This window comes from Ambystoma mexicanum, chromosome 2p (assembly GCF_040938575.1).
Source record: "Ambystoma mexicanum isolate Mex_15411 chromosome 2p, UKY_AmexF1_1, whole genome shotgun sequence".
Taxonomy (NCBI): Eukaryota; Metazoa; Chordata; class Amphibia; order Caudata; family Ambystomatidae; genus Ambystoma; species Ambystoma mexicanum.
The window spans coordinates 772,292,075-772,311,802 of NC_090923.1; the positions used below are offsets into that span (position 1 = coordinate 772,292,075).

The 19,728-nt window shown below is 45.8% G+C and overlaps 1 protein-coding gene across 1 annotated transcript in view; it reads right to left on the reverse strand.

Moving 5' to 3' along the window:
* LOC138566777 (cytochrome P450 2G1-like) overlaps positions 1 to 19,728 on the reverse strand; it is a 772,909-nt gene that overhangs the window by 159,651 nt on the left and 593,530 nt on the right. The gene's annotated exons all lie outside the window — the stretch shown is intronic.

Consider the following 19,728-nt stretch of genomic DNA (forward strand, 5'->3'; position numbering starts at 1 on the left):
TCTAATGCACTTACTACAAACAATGGAAAGCAAAAACATACCCATAAATGAAGTAGCCATAATCTACCACACAGGCGATCTAGTGCAGGTCACGATACTGTATACATTAGAAAGCAAAGGTCATGGTTTGAATGCAATGATATACCATTACTCCAAAGAGGACGTACATGAAGGGACATCCTTGGATTCAGAGAGCTTTGCTTTCTATGCATTAAATGGTTATGGTATCTCCACCAGAGAGAGGGTGGCTGGCCAGTCTTCTCCCAGGTCTTGGATTGTAGGAAAATATCCCATTCTGATTGTCAGATTTGCCCTCATTATGAGTTTCCCAGAAAAAAGTTGGTAATTCCCTCAAGCCGGTAGGACCGTTACAAGCCGGAAATTACCAGCAAAAAGCATCATTGCAGGAACGGGAAGCTATCTGGTGGCCATTTTGAAAAACATAATCCACTTAAAACTAGCTACTTCCTGCTACCGTCCACCTCATCTGACACAGCAGACATGCCAGGAAGTGGTAAATCCAGATTGGCCGAGGTCTGTCTTCACAAGCCATGTTTCACCGAGCCCGACCTGCCTGCCCTCACAGACAATTTGGTGGCAAATGCAGAGGCACACTTTGGGTCTGGCAATCACAGGATCAACTAGAGGAGGAAGATGCCCATCTGGCAGGAGGTGGCCAATCAGATGACTTCAGTGGGTCCCATCCCATGCATGCCACATAATTGCACAAACACTGGATGGCTTGCGGCTGAAGGTCAGGAACATCCTGGCCAACCATCAGAGGGAATCTGCTGCCACAAGAGGAGGGACAGAGGAACCCCTGACCCTGATTCCCTGGGAGAAGTTGTGCAGCTCCATCCTACACATGGAGGGGATTGAGGGAGTTGGGGCAGTAGAGGCTGTAACCGGGATTCAAGGCTATGGTGGTAAGTACAGCAAACCTCATGTAAATGCCAATTTTGTGTCCAAATTAATACATCCCCAGGCATAGAAACATTAAATTGGGAAGGGAACCGGTCTAACACATGTCAGTCACAGCAAGAGCGCCAATATCACACACATATGCCTTGTACGTAGTCATGTACAAGTTCCATAGAAACAATACGCTGCCCCACGCATGGACACATGATGAGCGCCTCTGTGCAAGCTATCTTGGCAGACCAACAGTCAATGTGAACTCCCACAACCCTCATGTAGAAGCACACATTGGAGCAAACAGACCAAATGAATAGCATGACAAGAGCAGGGCAAACACAGTGTAGCATGAGTGTAATGCAAGCCCGCAGATGTGACTCAGGCTAGGCATGTGCAGACTTGAGGGCCGCACCACCACCTCTGGCAGCTCAAACACCACCACATGTTGTGGCAGCTGCACAGCCGGCACCACCGCTGCCACCTGGTCGCAAGACCACACCTGTCACCAGTGGCACCGCCATCCCTCCCATGCCCTACACAACAACATTGATACACCCGCCACTGCCTTATCATGGCAGGTACGGCACAGAGGTAGAGGAGGATGAGGATGAGCGCACCCCCTACCCAACCCCATCGTTTAGCCTGGCCACTCTGCACAGCACCCCTCCAACTCCCATGCCCAACATTCAGGACATGGACGTGTGACTCAGTTCCATGGAGGACCAGCAGGTGGCAATGGCAAAACTGTCCTGAAACAGCTGAATGAGTTGCAGCTCCTGCGGAGTGCATACAGGCCAGCAGCTGCAGGAACACACAGGCCCTGGGACATACCACCGCTGCCCTGGTAATGTTTACCCACATGGCCCGAGAGGGGAATGAAGTGATCTCAGCCATGTCTGAGTCCCTCTCCCACACCCTGCAGGTCACCCTGGAGTACAGGGGGCCAGGGGTCTGACCCACTGCAATCATCACCACCTCATGGAGCTCACAGCAGGGCAGCCTGAGGTGCTGCTCCCAGCTGATTGCAACCACACCTCGGCGATCCAAGGGCTACATGTCCAAGAGGCAAAGAAATGACTCCTGCAGTGACACTTTCATGTTTGACACTTTCACTTTTGGGTGTTTGGGGTGTGTAGGGAGGGGGTGGGGGTATGCGGGGACAGGGTGTGTGTGGATAGGGTGGTGGAACATGGTGTTTGTGTTTTGTGGGTACAGGGTGTGAACGGAGGGGGAAGGGGCACAGGGTGTTTTAATTCCAATACATAATAGTTTACACTTGAAACAATGAGTGGACATTCCTTATGTTTGTATTTATTGTGTGTGTGTGGATCATATGCAGTAAGCTGCAAGGGAAGTGCAGAATGAAAGGGGTACTCAGAAAAAGTTCTCTATTAGTTGTTGAACGCTCATGCACCCATTCCTGGCTTCCATACGCCTGTGTATGGGCATGCTTGCCACTGCATCATCAGCGTCAACATCCTCTGTTGGAGGAATGTCAAGATCTGGGGGCAGGGGTATGTTGCATTGGACGCATATGTTATGCAACATTGCATAGGCCAGGACTATCTGCCCCGCCTTCTCTGGCCTGCACATGAGTGCACCCCCATACCAATGTAGGCATCTGAAACGTACCTTCAAGAGAATGAAGGTACGCTCGATGGTCACCCTGGTCCTCACATGCGCCCTGTTGTATGCCATTTCCTCTTGCATCTGGGGATCCCTCAGAGGGGTCATCAGCCACAGAAGCAGTCAGTATCCTGAGTCACCTGCAAGGGGAAAGGACACAAGGTTAGCCTTATCTTGCATGTAGTCAAACTGTGCGTAGGTTAGCCACATTGTGCATCTGGTCTGATAGTATAGCTAGGCCTTAAGCTCCCTGCTGCACCATGAGACAAGCACGGTGAAACATCTATATCATGCTGAGTTCTGCTCCCTGAAACATTTTGTTGAGGACTCGAAATGTATCACATCTAGATGGAGTGTTTCTGGGTGGCAAGTGTGTCACACTTGGATGGATTGCTGGGGGTTGGAAATGTATTACACTAACTAACCATACATAAAAGTAATCATTCTGCATACGCACCCTCAAACTCTCGACTGAACACAAACATACCACTACCGCATCACTGACCGCATGCAATTCACACTGCCTGACATGAATACAAACCATACCCAATCATGCACAAAAACCACATTCCAGCTACCAACCATAAATGCTGCAAGGCTCAGTGACCGGTTTGTCCGAACTGAAGCACCAAACCTCTCTTGCTCTTCTCCCTCTCAATCCCACTGACAGTCGACCCCAACATTCTTTCCCTTCTAGACTCGTCAGGCAACAGTGCACGATACAAGAACCATTAATATTGACATTGACTTTTACATGTGCATAATGATACTCGGCAGTGATGTTGCATATGATAGCAGAATCTCAACAGTCAGTCTATGCATGCACGCCCTATGTCTCAACAGGAGATACATTCATGGCCCCAGATGGCCTAGTCTACAGATAAACTGGCATTTGAAGGGGGTGGGTGTTGCATTCTGGTACCTGTAGTATATTACACGTGGATGTCCTTTTGGTTATGAAATGGCCTGGTCAGTGACTGCCTCATCTCCAGTCATGTGCTACTCCTGTCTGTTGTGTCCTGTCAACTGAGGCGTGCGCTGGTTGGTCGGGCATGAGCACGGTGCTTGCTGAATATTCATTTGTGACATACCCCCGCCCCCTGTCCATGTGACCCAGAGTGCAGTTCTGCAGGACTATGCAGTCGTGAGTTGATCCTGGGAACTGGGCACAGCAGTGCATGATGGTCAGCTCTGCATCCCAGGTCATCTGGACTTTGAGGGACTGGAACTGCTTCCAATTCCTGTAGACCTCCTCTGAGGCGTGGATGGCCACCAGCTCTACATGCATGCAGTGCAACGCTTCCAACACATCGGTCATGCCCGCAATTGCATAGAAGCGGTCCTTAGTGGTTTATACCTGTGCCTTAGTGGTTGGGAGAATGATGTGCTAGCCCAATGGTGCAGGATGGCCTCCAGTACCTGAACCAGCACTCTGGAGAAGGCAGGCTGTAAAATGTCATGGTGGTGGTGATATGGCTGTCCTGATGCCGATCCAGATTCCAATGCCATCCTGGATTAGGATCAGGAGGTCATAAATTGTCTCCCTGTTTAGGCAGTACAGGGTGTGGATCTGGCTGTCTGTGAGGGAACAGGGTGTGACCTTGCTTGAAGGATCACAGCACGTCTATGCCTCGCCACCTGCATCACCTGTTTCCCCATCATCATCCACCTCCTCCTCTTCTTCCACCTTTTACCCCTGGCCTCCTGTTACCACTGCTGCTTCTTCAGCACTATCAGGTGCACATCAGCATGCAACGCCTCCAGGTCCATTATAGCTACAATGAATGACAGCGTGTTCTTGGGGTGGGTGTGGTGCTTTAGTCGTGTTCCTGTGTGCATTAGGTGCACCTAGATGGATTGGGTGCACCTGTGCCATTATTTCTTTCACCTGGGTCTATTTTCCAGCAGCTTTGAGGTGGTGGTAATACTGGCTTGAATCTGCTAGTAATACCTGCAATGTTCTGCCAGTATTACTGGCCAGTCTATGCTCAGAAATGCTGGTGATACAATTGCCCCGGTATTGCCAGCAATTGTTTCCAGCATTGCAGTACATCTTTGGCCTGTGTTACAGTGATTCACGCAACTGAGTTCCATTGAAATCCTACTTGTTACGGACCGTTAAAAGTGCCTGTAAATGCTATTATCCAGGACTTTTAAAGGATAGCGGCAAACTCATAATGGGATCCATTGTCTTTAATTTAAACTTTGTCTTCTGTATTGGATGTTAGAGTAATGTATTCCACGTGAAGCATTGCAGATAGAGCCACCATTTGTCAGTGTCAATGTCGATTTTGCCCACATTCGAATTTCAAATATACTGATTCTACTGTATTCACACATTTTGTGCTGCACAAACTAGTATTGTATTGTATCTTATTTCTAAAGCACGAAACCAAGACCCAAAGGCATCGGGGCACTGACAGCATTTGTGAGGCAATAGGATATCATATCTTAACAAATAAAGGTTTTAATAGATTTTCAAAAGAGCAGGTTATCAGAGATCCCTCGCAGTTGTGGGGGTTGACAATTCGACAGTACCAGAGTGAGGACCAGAAAAAAAGTCCTCCAGGCCTTGGCTTGCGAAAACCCGGGACTACCAATACATTTTGGGTGGCCGATCGCAGATGTTGTGAGGGGACATAGCAGATGAGCTTTTCTCGAAGACAAAAAGGGCTGACAGAGTGGAGAGCTGGGTGCGCAATACACAGAACCTTCAGCTTGATACGCATTCTCACTGGAAACCAGTGAAGCTCAGTCAGCAGTGTAGTAAAATGGGCAAGCCTAGGAGCATGTAGGAATAAGCATGCTGCAAAAATGTGTAAAACATGGAGCTTCTAGACTAGGAATACAGACTGCCCAAGGTAAATGCCATTGGAATAGTCCAGAAAGCCCATAATAGAAGCAGCAACTACCAAGGAGTGACATTGAAATGGCAAGAAAGGAAGATTTTTTCTCAGAAGTTTCAGCCCAAGAGACCCGGTGTTACAAACAGAAGCAATCTACGCCTCATGTGAACGTGTAGGGAGAAGCTGTATCCCTGGACTCTTCACAAAGCACTGGGGGCTGGACAGGGGTCCAAGGAGTCTGGCCAAAAGGCTGAGTTTCACAGAGAGCTGGGATTTGGAGAACTGACCACCAAGATCTCAGTTGTCTGCCTGTTAAGTTTCAGCTAGTTTCTCGACATCCAGCTCCCAATCTCAGTTAAACACTCCTTATATTTGAAGGGAGGATCTGAGACCGGGCCCCCAAGATGAAAAACCAACTGGGTATCATTGGAATATGTGTAAAGGTGAATACCATAAGAGGAGACATGGTCAGCAAGAGGCCATAAGTAAAGGTTAAAAATTAGAGTCAACAAGGAAGACCCTTGAGGCACCCTGCAAGAGATAGAGGATGATCCCTACAGAAAGGAAAAAGAAGGACAGTCTATTGGCGCTCAGAAAGGAAAGAGGTCAACCAATCTTAACATCCCAGAGTCCTCCATGCATAAGTGGCTTCAATCCTGCTTGAAATGGATGTAGGTGGTCTTCTGTCTCCAGAAATCTAGATAACTGGGGGGTAACAATAACCTATATAAGTTTCATAAGAGCAACAAGCAGCAAAATGGGGCAATAACTGTCAGGTACTGCAGGATTGAGTTGGGGCTTTTTTAAAAGAGGTGAGACAATTTCGTGTTTTAAAGATGCAGGGACCACACCATTTTAAAAAGAAAAATGGAGAGCTGCTGTAAACTGCTCAACACAATCAAGAGAGAGAGCTTGAATCAGATGCAAAGGGATAGGGTCAGAGGGCGATGCCGATTTAAGTTTGCAGTCTGCTTTAGAAACAATCTAATCGGTAACCTGGTCCTAATCTTGGAAATCCTGTCCAGAAAAAAATTAAGTAATTTGATCACAGATCTCCTGGGAGCGTGAAGGGTCAATCAAAAGGGGAGAGCACCTCAGAAAGTTCTTAGACCACTTTGAAAAGTTACTGAGAAGGACAAGTGGCTGAAATTATACGATCAGTGGCTGTGATGTGGCTATCTTAATAGCCTTCTGATAGGCTAGGAGAGCTTGCTTATATCTAGACCTAGACTCGAGCTCCAGGGCAAGGCATCACTTATCTTCAGCACGATGAGAAGTTTGCTTCAGCAGTCGCAGACCAGGAGAGAACCAAGGGGCGGGTGGCTTAGCACAGCAAGTTCCCGAATTAACAGGAGCCAAAGTGTCGGCTGTAGTCACCATGGCTTTGATCAAAGCTGAACAAGGGTTAAAGGGGCCTTCTTTAGAACATTAAGCTTTGACATGGTGTATTTAAGACACCCTGCTCGTTGGTCATAGGCGACCTTAGACAAATAATGTAGATTAGTATGTATGCATGATTTCAATTTGGACAAGGATGGAGAAAAAATAAGAAAAGGAAGGAGGTAATGGTCTGACCATGAAACAGGTTTAAAGTGGTCGATAGTTAGTCAGTAGAAAAAATGAGATCAATTCTGTTTCCTCTGTTATGCATAGGGAGAAAGTTTGTGAATGCAGATGAAGATCAGCAAAACCTGATGAACATGTAGATGCCTGAGCATCATTAACATCATTCAAATGCACATAAAAATCCCTGTAGTGTGCGTTCGCTTTGTGTTCACTCCCCTTGAGACATAAGTGCCTGTTGTCACATGGGAGGGTGTCGCTTCAGTGGACAACAATGGAAGAGAGACTTCCCGATGTTGTAAAAGGTTAAAAAACAAAACAATATTTGCACATCTAAAATTTAAAATCCCCAAGTATGGATAATATCATTAAATCAGTTTAAAATACGGCAGGCACTGTCTACAAAGTAAGTGCAATACAATACATGAAGCACAACTAAAACATGCGGCGCCCTAATATAAGGATAGCCTCAGGAATTTCCCAAATTTGTGGTGGTTCAGAGTACTTTTGAATTTTTAACAACTATTTCAGGTGATTTGTCTAGAAACATATGAGGTTACCCACTGGTAAAAAATCAGAGACATGAGGGTCCATTCCCGACCTCATGTTGCACACTCTAATTACAGTTGCAAGCGGCACATACCGCAGAGTGTGAAGAATCAGCGTCAATCATTTCTGCTACATGTGTTTGCTGTTATGTGAAATCCTATATGCAGGGGAAAGGCTCGATTCTGTCACATACAAAGAGGAACAACAACACATTATACAGAGCAGTGATTACATTTGATGACATTTGGTAAACATTGATTTGGAAAACATTGATTACATTTGGCCAATCAATGTAAATTTGTTTCAGACAGCATTTTTTTTGTATTGCTGTCTTTTATATAGGTGCCCAATTCTATTAGTGCTGCAAGGCACCAACGTCATCTGCTCACAACCAGAATGTAAAAGCATGAACAGACCATTGACATTTAATTAGGGTTAGTAAGCAAATATTTTCAAGGCACAAGAGCGTATGCTCCAGAATTGCTAAGGAGATTTAGAGGTGGGAAGGGAGAGTTGGTGGACAGGGAGAGAAGCACTGAAGGTTGCAATGAAAGTAAGTGCAGTTTACTGAAGAGGCAAAAGGTCACAGGTGAGCTGGAAGGAGGGTGAGAACGGGTTGGAGGGAAAGTGTAACGAAGGTAGAAGGAGGGGGAGTAGGGATGGGTATCCAAGGTGTCTAACTGATTAATAGTTGAAAAAGTGATGTTTACAGAGGGTGTGGAGTTTGGAGTAATGCAGGTGAAGTGTTAGGTGTATGAAGGTTGGAGCAGTTGGTGTTTTAGGTTTGTCGTTGAAGGTGGGCAGTTTGAAGGTGTTGAATAAGGGTTCTTGGGAGATGTAGCCTGGTAGTTTGTTTCATAGGGTGGGGTAAATAGAAGAAAATGATTTGCCTGTGAGTTTTTTGTGGCAACATTTGAGAGGTGTCAGTTTCGATTTTTTATGACTGTAGGTATCCGTTTGGGATGGCAAGATTAAGGAAGGATTGGAGGCCCGGAGCTAGAAAAGTGGATAGTCTTCTGGGTAATGTTTAGGATTTTTTGTTCTATTTTAGTGTTGATGGGTAACAAGTTTAATGTTTGTAGAGCTGGAGTGATGTGATAATAAGGTTTGAGGTTTAGCATGCAGTTTTATTTTGAATAATTTCCAGTGATTTTATTGGCATAAAATCTAACATTGCTTTAAAGCTAACATTCTTTAGAAAAGTGTCTGCCGGCCACATCCTTCTGTTCCCATATTATAAACATGGATGTCAGTACTGTGATGCATCAACCCTTCATGAACTCATTTAAATTGTGTAGGGTTGGTGCCATACAGGTTATTGTAGGAGGGGAAATGAAGGCCCTGCATTAAGAAATAGAAGCAGTTATTGCTTTTCTGAAAATGGAGAGTCTTTTATAGATTGACCTCTCCCTCTTTGAGTAGACGTATTTGAGCAATTTTGAATCCAGCTGTGTTGAAGAGACATTGGGCCTCATTTTGATTTTGGCGGTGTGATAGAAAAGTGACAGTAATTCTGTTATTGACACTTTTACCGCACTGCCAAATTAAAAGAACACAAAACAAGCTGTAATTTCACCAGCGGAATTAGCGCTGGCAGAATTACCATTAAGAAAACCTGTCATAATTCCGTCAGTGCCAAATCCGCCGGAAGAATTACTGCTGAAAAAAGCAATGGTAATTCCACCAAATTACAAACTAGAATACTGCTAATTGCCAACAAAAATAGGCAGTTATATACTTTTCAGTTCCTCCACCTCAGAGGTAGAGGTAAATGAATGCAGGTGTGCAAAATAAGCCATAGATTCATATAATTCCATCACAAAGAATATTTAAGGCACACACACTCCACTAAACCCACTTCGAAGCACAATGCAGCTTCCTGCAGACATTAATTATGGGTTCCACAACATGATGTAATATATTGAGCTGAAGAAGCATGCATTGCTGCTGCTGCCAAGGAGACAGCCTCAGCAAAAGCATTGGAAGCGTGCCATGAGGAGACAAGCCAGACCCCGAGTCAGACCCTCACCCTGGACAATGATGGATGACCAAATAACAACACTCTACCAGCTGAATAGGGACACCATCGCTGACCTGCTTAGACTCATACTGCTAGATCTCCACACTGGGATCCGAATGTGGACAGCAATCCCACTGCTGAAGCTGGTGGCAGTCCTGCACTTTCTAGCTATGGGCATGTATCAGCACACCATTGGGATGCTACAAGGCTTGTCGCAGCCTACTTTTTCTAGATTATTGGCACAGGTGCTTGATGCATTAATGTGACATGCACCAAATCACATTGCTATGCCCACATCCCACAGCAGGTGCATGTGGGATGTAGAAACACTTGATGTACATGCACGTTATAAATTACTTAACATGTCATATCCGGCAACCAAGATTTCTATGCCACTGCAGACTTCCCCAATGTGATTGCCGCTCTAGACTGCATGCATGTGGCCTTGGTATCACCACTGGCACAGGATCAAATACACCTCAACAGAAAGCCGTACCACTCCATGAAATCCATGAATGTACAAATGACACGCAATGCTGGTCTGACAGCGAGACTCTGCTGCACCCATTTTCCAAGTTCAAGACATGATGCCATGGTTCTGAAGAACATCGCTCTGCACGTGTTCATAGACTCCAATAGGGAGCATCATGGATAATTGGTAAGTAGCAACTGTGTAAAAGCTATGCACAATGTGGGCCAAAACATGTGAAGAGGTGAAAGGGGGGGGGGGTGTCATCGGAGTACTGCAATACAAATAAGACACATATAAAAACAAATGCAAGAACATGATACATGAAAGTGCATCATTGCAAGCGGACATGTTACACAAGCTCTGCAATCCAGATTGAACAGCCCTTTGCCCACATCACACCATCCCATTGGAACAGTGACATGAGTGGCCCTCACTGATGCACACCCCTTGATCCCTGACAATGACCACATCACAAAAACAAACACAAAGTCATACAATTGACAAGACTGCCCAACTATGCCCACTCAATGCCTTATCCAAAGTAGCAGTAGGCCAGTGTTAGTTTGTGAAAAGGAAGCAACAAAGGAGACAGACCCATTCACCATGCAACTGGATCAACAGCACTCCTCTACCATCAACCTTTGTAGGGTCGACAAACCCCTAATGTCATGAATAGAGAGGCTCCCTGTATTCCCGATGATGTACCTGATGTAATTGTTTCACATGCTGCAATGATCAATGAGGCATGTGTACATAACAATAAATGCCATCATTAATTACGACCCTTACCTATTGAAGGTGACAGGCTATCCTGTGCTGCCATGGCTAATGACACACATCATAATGCCAGGAACTAAACAGGAGATGACATACATCAAGGCACATGCACAGACATGGGTGTGCATTGAGTGCACATTTGGACTGCTCAAGGGGAGATTCTGGTGCCTCCATCGGACAAGTGGGGCAGTCATGTACAGTTCTAAGAAGGTGGGGAAGAGGGTCATGGTCTGTGCAATGAAGCACAACATGTTCATTCAGAGGAATGTCCCTATGCCTCCTGAGGAAGACATTGGTCACCCAAAATCTGACTCTAACACTTATGATGCAAGTAATCAGAGGTTACTTTGGGGTGGGTGTAGGGATGCAAGGGAGGGATGCATCATCCATCATGAACTGATTCAGATCTTTTTTGATTACACCTATGTATGCACTGTAACATAATAATAATAATAATAATGTTAGTACACTGAATGACTACTGTACTCATTTGCTAGAGTGAAGTATTCTGCTGTATGTTAACAGTCCCTTGCCCACCCACCACCCACACACACACTGTCTTGTTTCCAGAGGAAATTGACTCTGTCAACTCCTGCACCCTGTGGCCCACTACTGTCACTGCCGCTGTGGCTTCAGCAACCCTCCTGCTCTGCCTCTCCACAGCAGTGGCTACCCTTCTTGAGGCACCCTGAATGGTATTCCGTATGACCTGAGTATGACCCCGGTGCTCCTGTGTGATAGCCCCATTCATTCTTGCTTCTGCTCAGTCTGGCTCAGTCTTTGCCATATAACATCCAGTGTTGTTGTGGGGACTGGTGATGATAGGTCATGGGGCTTTGCCCCCCAGATACACTTGGTCCACCATCGACAGAGTCATCATCATTAGGAGTGGAATCACTCTCCCAATCATGATGCCACTGTAGAGGCTGTCCAGTGTATATGGGGTAAGACATGTTGGTGAGAGGGAGAGGGAGGGAAGTGGTGGAGAGTCAAGTTGATGGGGTAGGAGTGTTGGTAATGTTTGCCTCAGTTTCACTACCAGCCTTGTTGCAGAGCTGTGCATTAACCCACTTGTGGTCTGAGGCAGCTGTGCAGGTGGCCGCCACTATGTCTGTCATCGAGCCACACATGCCAGAGGTGGGGATGGCACTGATGACACCAGTGCTGCCAAACACAGCTGCGGTTGCTGTGAGGGCACCAGGCACTATAGTGGCTGAAGCAGATGTTCTGCCTTTTTTCTCTTGCCAGCAGTCTGGACTGCATTGCTCTATGTGTGCTGGGAGGGAGGTGCTGAGGTTGAAGTAGTGGTACCAGAGCTGCCTGCTGTGCTGCTGCTGTCCTCTTCCTGCTGGCTGCCATGGCTACCTTTGATGAGATAGGTGACATGTCATCAGGTTCAATGTACAAAAGGGGTTGTTTGTGCAGTGCATTACAGTGTTGTTCTTAGCCCAAACACCCAATACATTACTTCTGGGGAAGGGTGTAGGGGTTTTACATGTGGGAAGAGGGTATTGCAGTTACTGCACTAGACTTGTTTCAGGCATTCTTAAACTTGCGTATCCAGTCGGTCTCTGTCTGTCCTTTTAGATCTGCACCATCCGCTATTACATGTGGGGTGTGTTCAACCGTTAGCCAGCCTCATTCATTCTTATGGATTCTGCTTCTACTCTTATGCTGATGATACACAACTGCTTCTCATGCTTGATCTAGATCATGAGAGCTCTGCAAAATTTCTCACAGACTGTCTTGAAGCAGTAGTTAACTGGATTAATTCCAACTGGCTCAAGCTTAATACCGACAAGACTGAGACTGAGTTGTTGATTGTGGGTCCTGCACATTGTGTACTTCTGACTTTTGGCCTTCTTTTGGCCTTCTTCCTTAAGTCCCTTGCCTACTCCTGTGTAAGTGGTGAAAAACCTGGGTGTTAAGATAATGTTATCACTCGCACATGATGCCACGATTGATGCGGTTTCTAGTTCTGGATTTTTCAAACTTAAATTGTTGAAAAGGGTGCTCAATTTGTTCACAGGTTCAACACTCTGATCATTGCTGATACTATCAATGGCAGCCGCGATTACTGCAATGCTGTGCTGCTGAGCCAACCTTCCGTTCAGCTGAACCATCTCCAGGTTTGGCAAAATGCGGGTGTCAGATTGGCCTTTGGAATTCCTTCTCTTTTTTTTTTATTTTATTGAAAAACTACAGTTTTAACATACAGAAAAAACTTTTGTTTCAAGACATTGTCACATCATTTCTATACAGCGGCACCATCGATTGCTGAGTACATGAGTACATGTCTCATGCTCATCGGAAGCTGTACTGCCTTCCTGTCTGTGCCCGTATTCATTTCAAGGTACTGATTCATCAAGGTTTTCCTCATAGTGGCTGCCCCTCTCTTTAGAACAAAGTCAGAAAGTCAGGCCATAGATTCCTTCTTGTTCACTTTGATCAGCAAATCTAGCACTTTTAGCTGTTCCTCGCTACCATCTAGAACACTTTGAAGGTCGAGCATTCTCTGTTTGAGGGCCTAAACTATGGAACTCCCTCCCCGACACTCTGCATGCTCTCTCTGATTTTAAAATTTGTAAAATCAAGCTTAACTCCTTTATTTCTGTTTAACTGACCACCTCTATCAGTTTTGTTGGTTTGGCATCCTTTTAGCACTTTGATACCTCTGGTGTACGATTCTGCATGTTACAAATGCGAAATAGATAGTCAGATGTGACATCAGTGACTTGAAAGCTTTTCCCCATGCAACTGGTGAATGTGATGTGTCTTCACTAACTCAATACAATAGGTGGTGTGGCCATAAAGGGATTGTGTAGTGACAACCAGAAGTGATCATATCAGTGAGTCTGGTTGCAGCGTTTCATTTGGGTAGTCTTTTACTGATGTGTACAGCATTCCTACAGCCCTTCATGAGACTTGCTTGTGCGTGGATAGGAGGCATATGCCCCACATATGTTTTTCTGACCTATTGCATTGCATGTTTTCCTATGTCTTTTTTATTTAAAAATGTTTCAGTTTAAAATAAACTTTTCATTTTATCTTATCAAACTTCTTACATTTAAGTTATACATTTCACTCAATTCACATTTTCAATTCTTTCCATAATCTTCTTCCAAAAATGAAAGATTATGTAGATCATTTGTTTCTCAGTACCTGACAGTATCCAGGCCCATCTTTGCTCCGGGCTCATTGTCTTATGTGCGCACTCAAAGAAGGAACGACATACATTTCTTTCTTGGTCAGGGACAGGACATAACATTGTAAGATGATACAAGCTTTCTGTTTCCATCTGATTTTTGCATATCCGACAAGAGATTTCTTTGTTTTCTTGCTGTTTAGTTCTTACTAATCTTTCCTATGTCTCTGTGTGTGAGGGTGATGCTGTGTGCCCATGCACCAGAGAATTGTTGGTTCATTCACAGTACATATGGCAATGTACATGTTACACATACAGTAGTTGTTTACACTGTCATCTCGTTGCCCGTTAAGTGTTCTTTGGAATGAGCTGCCAGGTGGTCTGTTTATTGATGCGAACCATTGGGCATTGTATTTCCAGGCCCATAGTAAGCAGGTTGAAAAGCAGTGGAGGCCTTGTGCTCTATGTTGTGAGTCTGATGTTTCACATTGCACGTACCAGCCTCAGGTTGGCTGGCAGCTACACACTGAGCTACGTGCCTCTTACTGTGGCAGCTGTCTCGCTGTGGTGTTGTGCAAGGAGACTGCGCACTCTGGCCTTCAGTGCATTCCATTATTTTGTATGGCCTCAACGTCCCTGGGTAGTTTTCCCACTGCCACCACCTAGTCACAGAACTCTGACTAGATGGAGAACGGTTCATAGACATAATTTCGAATACAAAATATTCGAAAGTCAAAAAGTCGGAAAAAAAACGTCGAAAAAAAAAATGTCGAATTTTTTTTTAATGACGTTTTTTTTCGATTCGAAAAAAAAACAATTCGACATTTTTTTTTTCGACATTTTTGATTCGACTTTTTTTACTTTCGAAATTATGTTTTCGAAATTATGACTGGACACCATGGAGAACATACGCTGCAGTTTAGTCTTCCTGCTGCTGTCCCCATACAACACATCTATTTTATGCATTTATAAAGCACACAAACAGCCCTTGGGCATTGTGGCACTGTTACAGGATGCTTACTTAGTTACGTAAGTGCTTACAGAAACATACATGGTGCCTAACCCCATGTTGCAGGCCGGCAGCGGCATAGAAGTGCAAAGTCAATTAGGCAGCAGATACATGGTGCCTAACTTCATGCTGCAGGTTGGCAGCAGCATAGAAATGCAAAGCCAATTAGGCGGCAGATAGAAGGTACCTAACCCCATGTTGCAGGGCAGCAGCAGCATACAAGTGCAAAGTCAATTAGGGGGCATATACATGGTGCCTAACCCCATGTTGGAGGGCAACAGCAGCATACTGTTGCAAACTCAACTAGGCGGCAGATACATGGAGCCTAACTCCTTGATAAGGGCGGTAGAAGCATACAAGTGTGCAAAGGTCAATTAAGCGGCAGATAGGTGGTGCCTAACCCCATGTTGCAGGGCGGCAGCAGCATTAAAGTGTGCAAAGGTCAGTTAGGCGGCAGATACATGGGGCCTGATCACGACTTTGGCGGTAACCCTTAAATCTGGCGGTAGCGCTATTACCGCTGGATTTAAGGGTCCGCCAAATCAGGACTTCGGCGGATTTCGCCCCAGCTCTGAGCTGAGATGAAGAAAGTCAATTAGGTGGCAGGTACATGGTGTCTTGACGTATTGCAGGGCAGCAGCAGCAGCATACAAGTGCAAAGTCAATTAGGGGGCATATACATGGTGTCTAAACCGAAGCTGGAGGGTGGCAGCAGCATACAATTGCAAAGTCAATTAGGAGGCAGATACATGGAGCCTAACCCATGAATCAGGATGATACAAGCATACATGTGTGCAAAGATCAATTAAGCAGCAGATAGGTGTTATCTAGCCCCATGATGCAGGGTAGCAGCAGCATAAAAGTGTGCAAAGGTCGGTTAGGTGGCAGATACATGGTGCCTAACCCCATGTTGCAGTGCAGCAGCACCATACAGATGATAAAGTCAATTAGGTGGCAGGTACATGGTACCTGGCCCCATGTTGCAGGGACTTCAGCAGCATACAGATGAAGAAAGTCAATTAGGCAGCAGGTACATGGTGCCTGGCCTCATGTTGCAGGGTGGCAACAGCAGACAAAGGCAAAGAGTCAATTAGGAGACAGATACATGGTGCCTAACCCCAAGATGCAGGGTGGCAGCAGCATTCAAGTGCAACGTCAATTAGGCAGCAGATACATGTTGCACAACCCCATGTTGCAGGTCGGCAGCAGCATACAAATGCAAAGTCAATTAGGCGGAAGATGCATGGTGCCTAACCCCATGTTGCAAGGCAGCAGCAGCATACAAATTCGAAAAGTCAATTAGGGGGCAGATGCATGGTGCCTAACCCCATGTTGCAGGGTGGCAGCAGCATACAGTTGCAAAGTCAATTAGGTGGCAGATACATGGAGCCTAACCCCATGATGCAGGGTGGCAGCAGCATACAAATGCAAAGAGTCAATTAGGAGACAGATACATAGTGCCTAACCACATGATGCAGTGCAGCAGCAGCATACAAGTGCAAAGTCAATTAGGCAGCAGATACACGGTGCCTAAACCCATTTTGTAGGGCTGCAGCAGCATACAAATGCAAAGTCAATTAGGTGGCAGATACAGGGTGCCTAACCCCATGTTGCAAGGCGGCAGCAACATACAAATGCAAAAAGTTAATTAGGCGGCAGATACATCGTGCCTGACCCCATGTTTCAGGGCAGCAGCAGCATACAAGTGCAAAGTAAATTAGGTGGCAGATACATGGTACCTAACCCCATGTTGCAGGGCATCAGCAGCATACAAATGCAAAGTCAATTAGGCGGAAGATAGATGGTGCCTAACCCCATGTTGCAGGTCGGCAGCAGCATACAAATGCAAAGTCAATTAGGCGGAAGATAGATGGTGCCTAACTCCATGTTGCAGGGCAGCAGCCGCATACAAGTGCAAAGTCAATTGGGGCAGATGCATGGTGCCTAACCCCATGATGCAAGGCGGCAGCAGCAGACAGTTGCAAAGTCAATTAGGTGGCAGATACATGGAGCCTAACCCCATGATGCAGGGTGGCAGCAAAATACACATGCATAGAGTCAATTAGGAGACAGATATATAGTGCCTAACCCCATGATGCAGGGCAGCAGCAGCATACAAGTGCAAAGTCAATTAGGCAGCAGATACAGGGTGCCTAACCCCATGTTGCAGGGCAGCAGCAGCATACAAATGCAACAAGATTAATTAGGCGGCAGATACGTGGTGCCTAACCCCATGTTGCAGGGCAGCAGCAGCATACAAGTGCAAAGTCAATTAGGCAGCAGATACATGGTGCCTAACCCCATGTTGCAGGGCTGCAGCAGCATACAAATGCAAAGTCAATTAGGCGGCAGATACAGGGTGCCTAACCCCATGTTGCAGGGCAGCAGCAGCATACAAATGCAACAAGTTTAATTAGGCGGCAGATACATGGTGCCTAACCCCATGATGCAAGGCAGAAGCAGCATACAGTTGCAAAGTCAATTAGGTGGCCGATACATGGAGCCTAACCCCATGATGCAGGGTGGCAACAGCACACAATTGCAAAGTCAATTAGGAGGCAGATACAAGGAGCCTAACCCTATTGTGGAATCAGAAAAATACAATATTAAGGCTTTTACACCATGCGAAAGGAAAATACACCGACACGGGCTTGTAAAGATTCCCAGAATCATTATTACAAAACTGAACAGTTATAAAACAAAGTACACAAATAGCTATTTGGCCGTCAATACATCACAGAGACCACCAGCAGGGTTCAATATGAGCAGTGAGCAGGATTTGCTAGGTGGACATCGGTGTATTTATACATTTTCGTTATAACGATGTCCAGCCTCTTTCAAGTTAATCATGTACTGGGCTAGGGTCACGCCAGGTTCGTTCCTAATTTACATATCTCGTGCATGCGGTATACTTTTCAATACATTTACTAACAAACGTTATTATTCTCTAAGTTTATAATTACACATTACTTTTATACAGATTCAAACAAATGTTTCGCATGTCATATTTGGATAGCGTTATTGTTCTTGTATACATGTAGGTTAACATCGCTGATTCAAGTAATCCCCTTTTTTATTTTACATTTATAAAGCGCTCACACAGCCCGCAGGCATCGAGGCGCTGTTACAGGAATTGTTTGTTTTTCTTAGTTGCGTATTGTGTTTTTTTTTTTGACTTAGTTACGTATTTATAACGCGCTTAAACACTCAGAGGTTTCTAAGCGCAGACCTGTTGTTGCTTCGTGTCGTCTTGCTTCCAAGATGCGCACGCTGCCGTTGAGCTATCCTCCGGGGACTCCCTGATCCCGAGGTCAACAAAGGACAAGGTATACATGACCCTAACATGTAGCCTGAAGGCAGGTTGAACATTAACTCTCCTGTAGAGGTTGAAGAGGTTAAGGCAAGAACAAGAGCACACAAGACGGCCATTTTAGGCCACAGGGTGACTTTGTATAATAAACTAAAATGGCGGCTCTAACCTAAAATGGAGGCTTGATTCACTTGAGGTCACGACCTTGTAATACGAATTTCCTCGCAAAGCGACTGGGCATAGGCCAACATATACAACGAGAGCGAAACAATATTATATCAGTTCTAACACCATGATGCAGGACGATAGAAGCATACATGTGTGCAAAGATCAATTAAACGGAAGATAGGTGGTGTCTAGCACCATGATGCAGGGTAGCAGCAGCATAAAAGTGTGCAAAGGTCAGTTAGGTGGCAGATACATGGTGCCTAACCCCATGTTGCAGTGCAGCAGCACCAGACAGATGAAGAAAGTCAATTAGGTGGCAGGTACATGGTGCCTGCCCCCATGTTGCAGGGCTTCAGCAGCATACAGATGAAGAAAGTCAATTAGGCAGCAGGTACGTGGTGCCTGGCCTCATGTTGCAGGGTGGCAACAGCATACAAAGGCAAAGAGTCAATTAGGATACAGATACATGGTGCCTAACCCCAAGATGCAGGGTGGCAGCGGCATACAAGTGCAACATCAATTAGGCGGCAGATACATGTTGCATAACCCCATGTTGCAGCTCAGCAGCAGCATACAAATGCAAAGTCAATTAGGCGGAAGATACATGGGGCCTCATTACAACCCTGGCGTTAAGGGGTTAACGGCACCGTAAAAGGCTGCGGCGCCGTTAAACCCTTAACGCCAGATTCACACTTTAACGACTGCTTTTTACAGGCATTAAAGTCCATCCCGCTAAGGGACCTTTGTGCTAATTACGGCACCGTAAATTAGCGCCTTCCCCATTCCCATTGAGCCCTATGGGCCAAAAATGGGAATGGGGAAGGGGCCATGGTGAATGGGGATTTACCGCCCCGCCAACCTTGGAATGGGGCGGTAAATCCACCATCCACCATGGCGGAATCCAGCATAGACCATGGTGCTAATAGCACCATGGTCCAACGCCAGGGTTGTAATGAGGCCCATGGTGCCTAACCCCATGTTGCAAGGCGGCAGCAGCATACAAATTCAAAATGTCTATTTGGCGGCAGATACATGGTGCCTGACCCCATGTTTCAGGGCAGCAGCCGCATACAAGTGAAAGTCAATTAGGGGGCAGATGCATGGTGGCTAACACTATGTTGCAGGGTGGCAGCAGCATACAGTTGCAAAGTCAATTAGGTGGCAGATACATGAAGCCTAACCCCATGATGCAGGGTGGCAGCAGGATACAAATGCAAAGAGTCAATTAGGAGACAGATACATAGTGCCTAACCCCATGATGCAGGGCAGCAGCATACAAGAGCAAAGTCAATTAGGCAGCAGATACATGGTGCCTAACCCCATGTTGC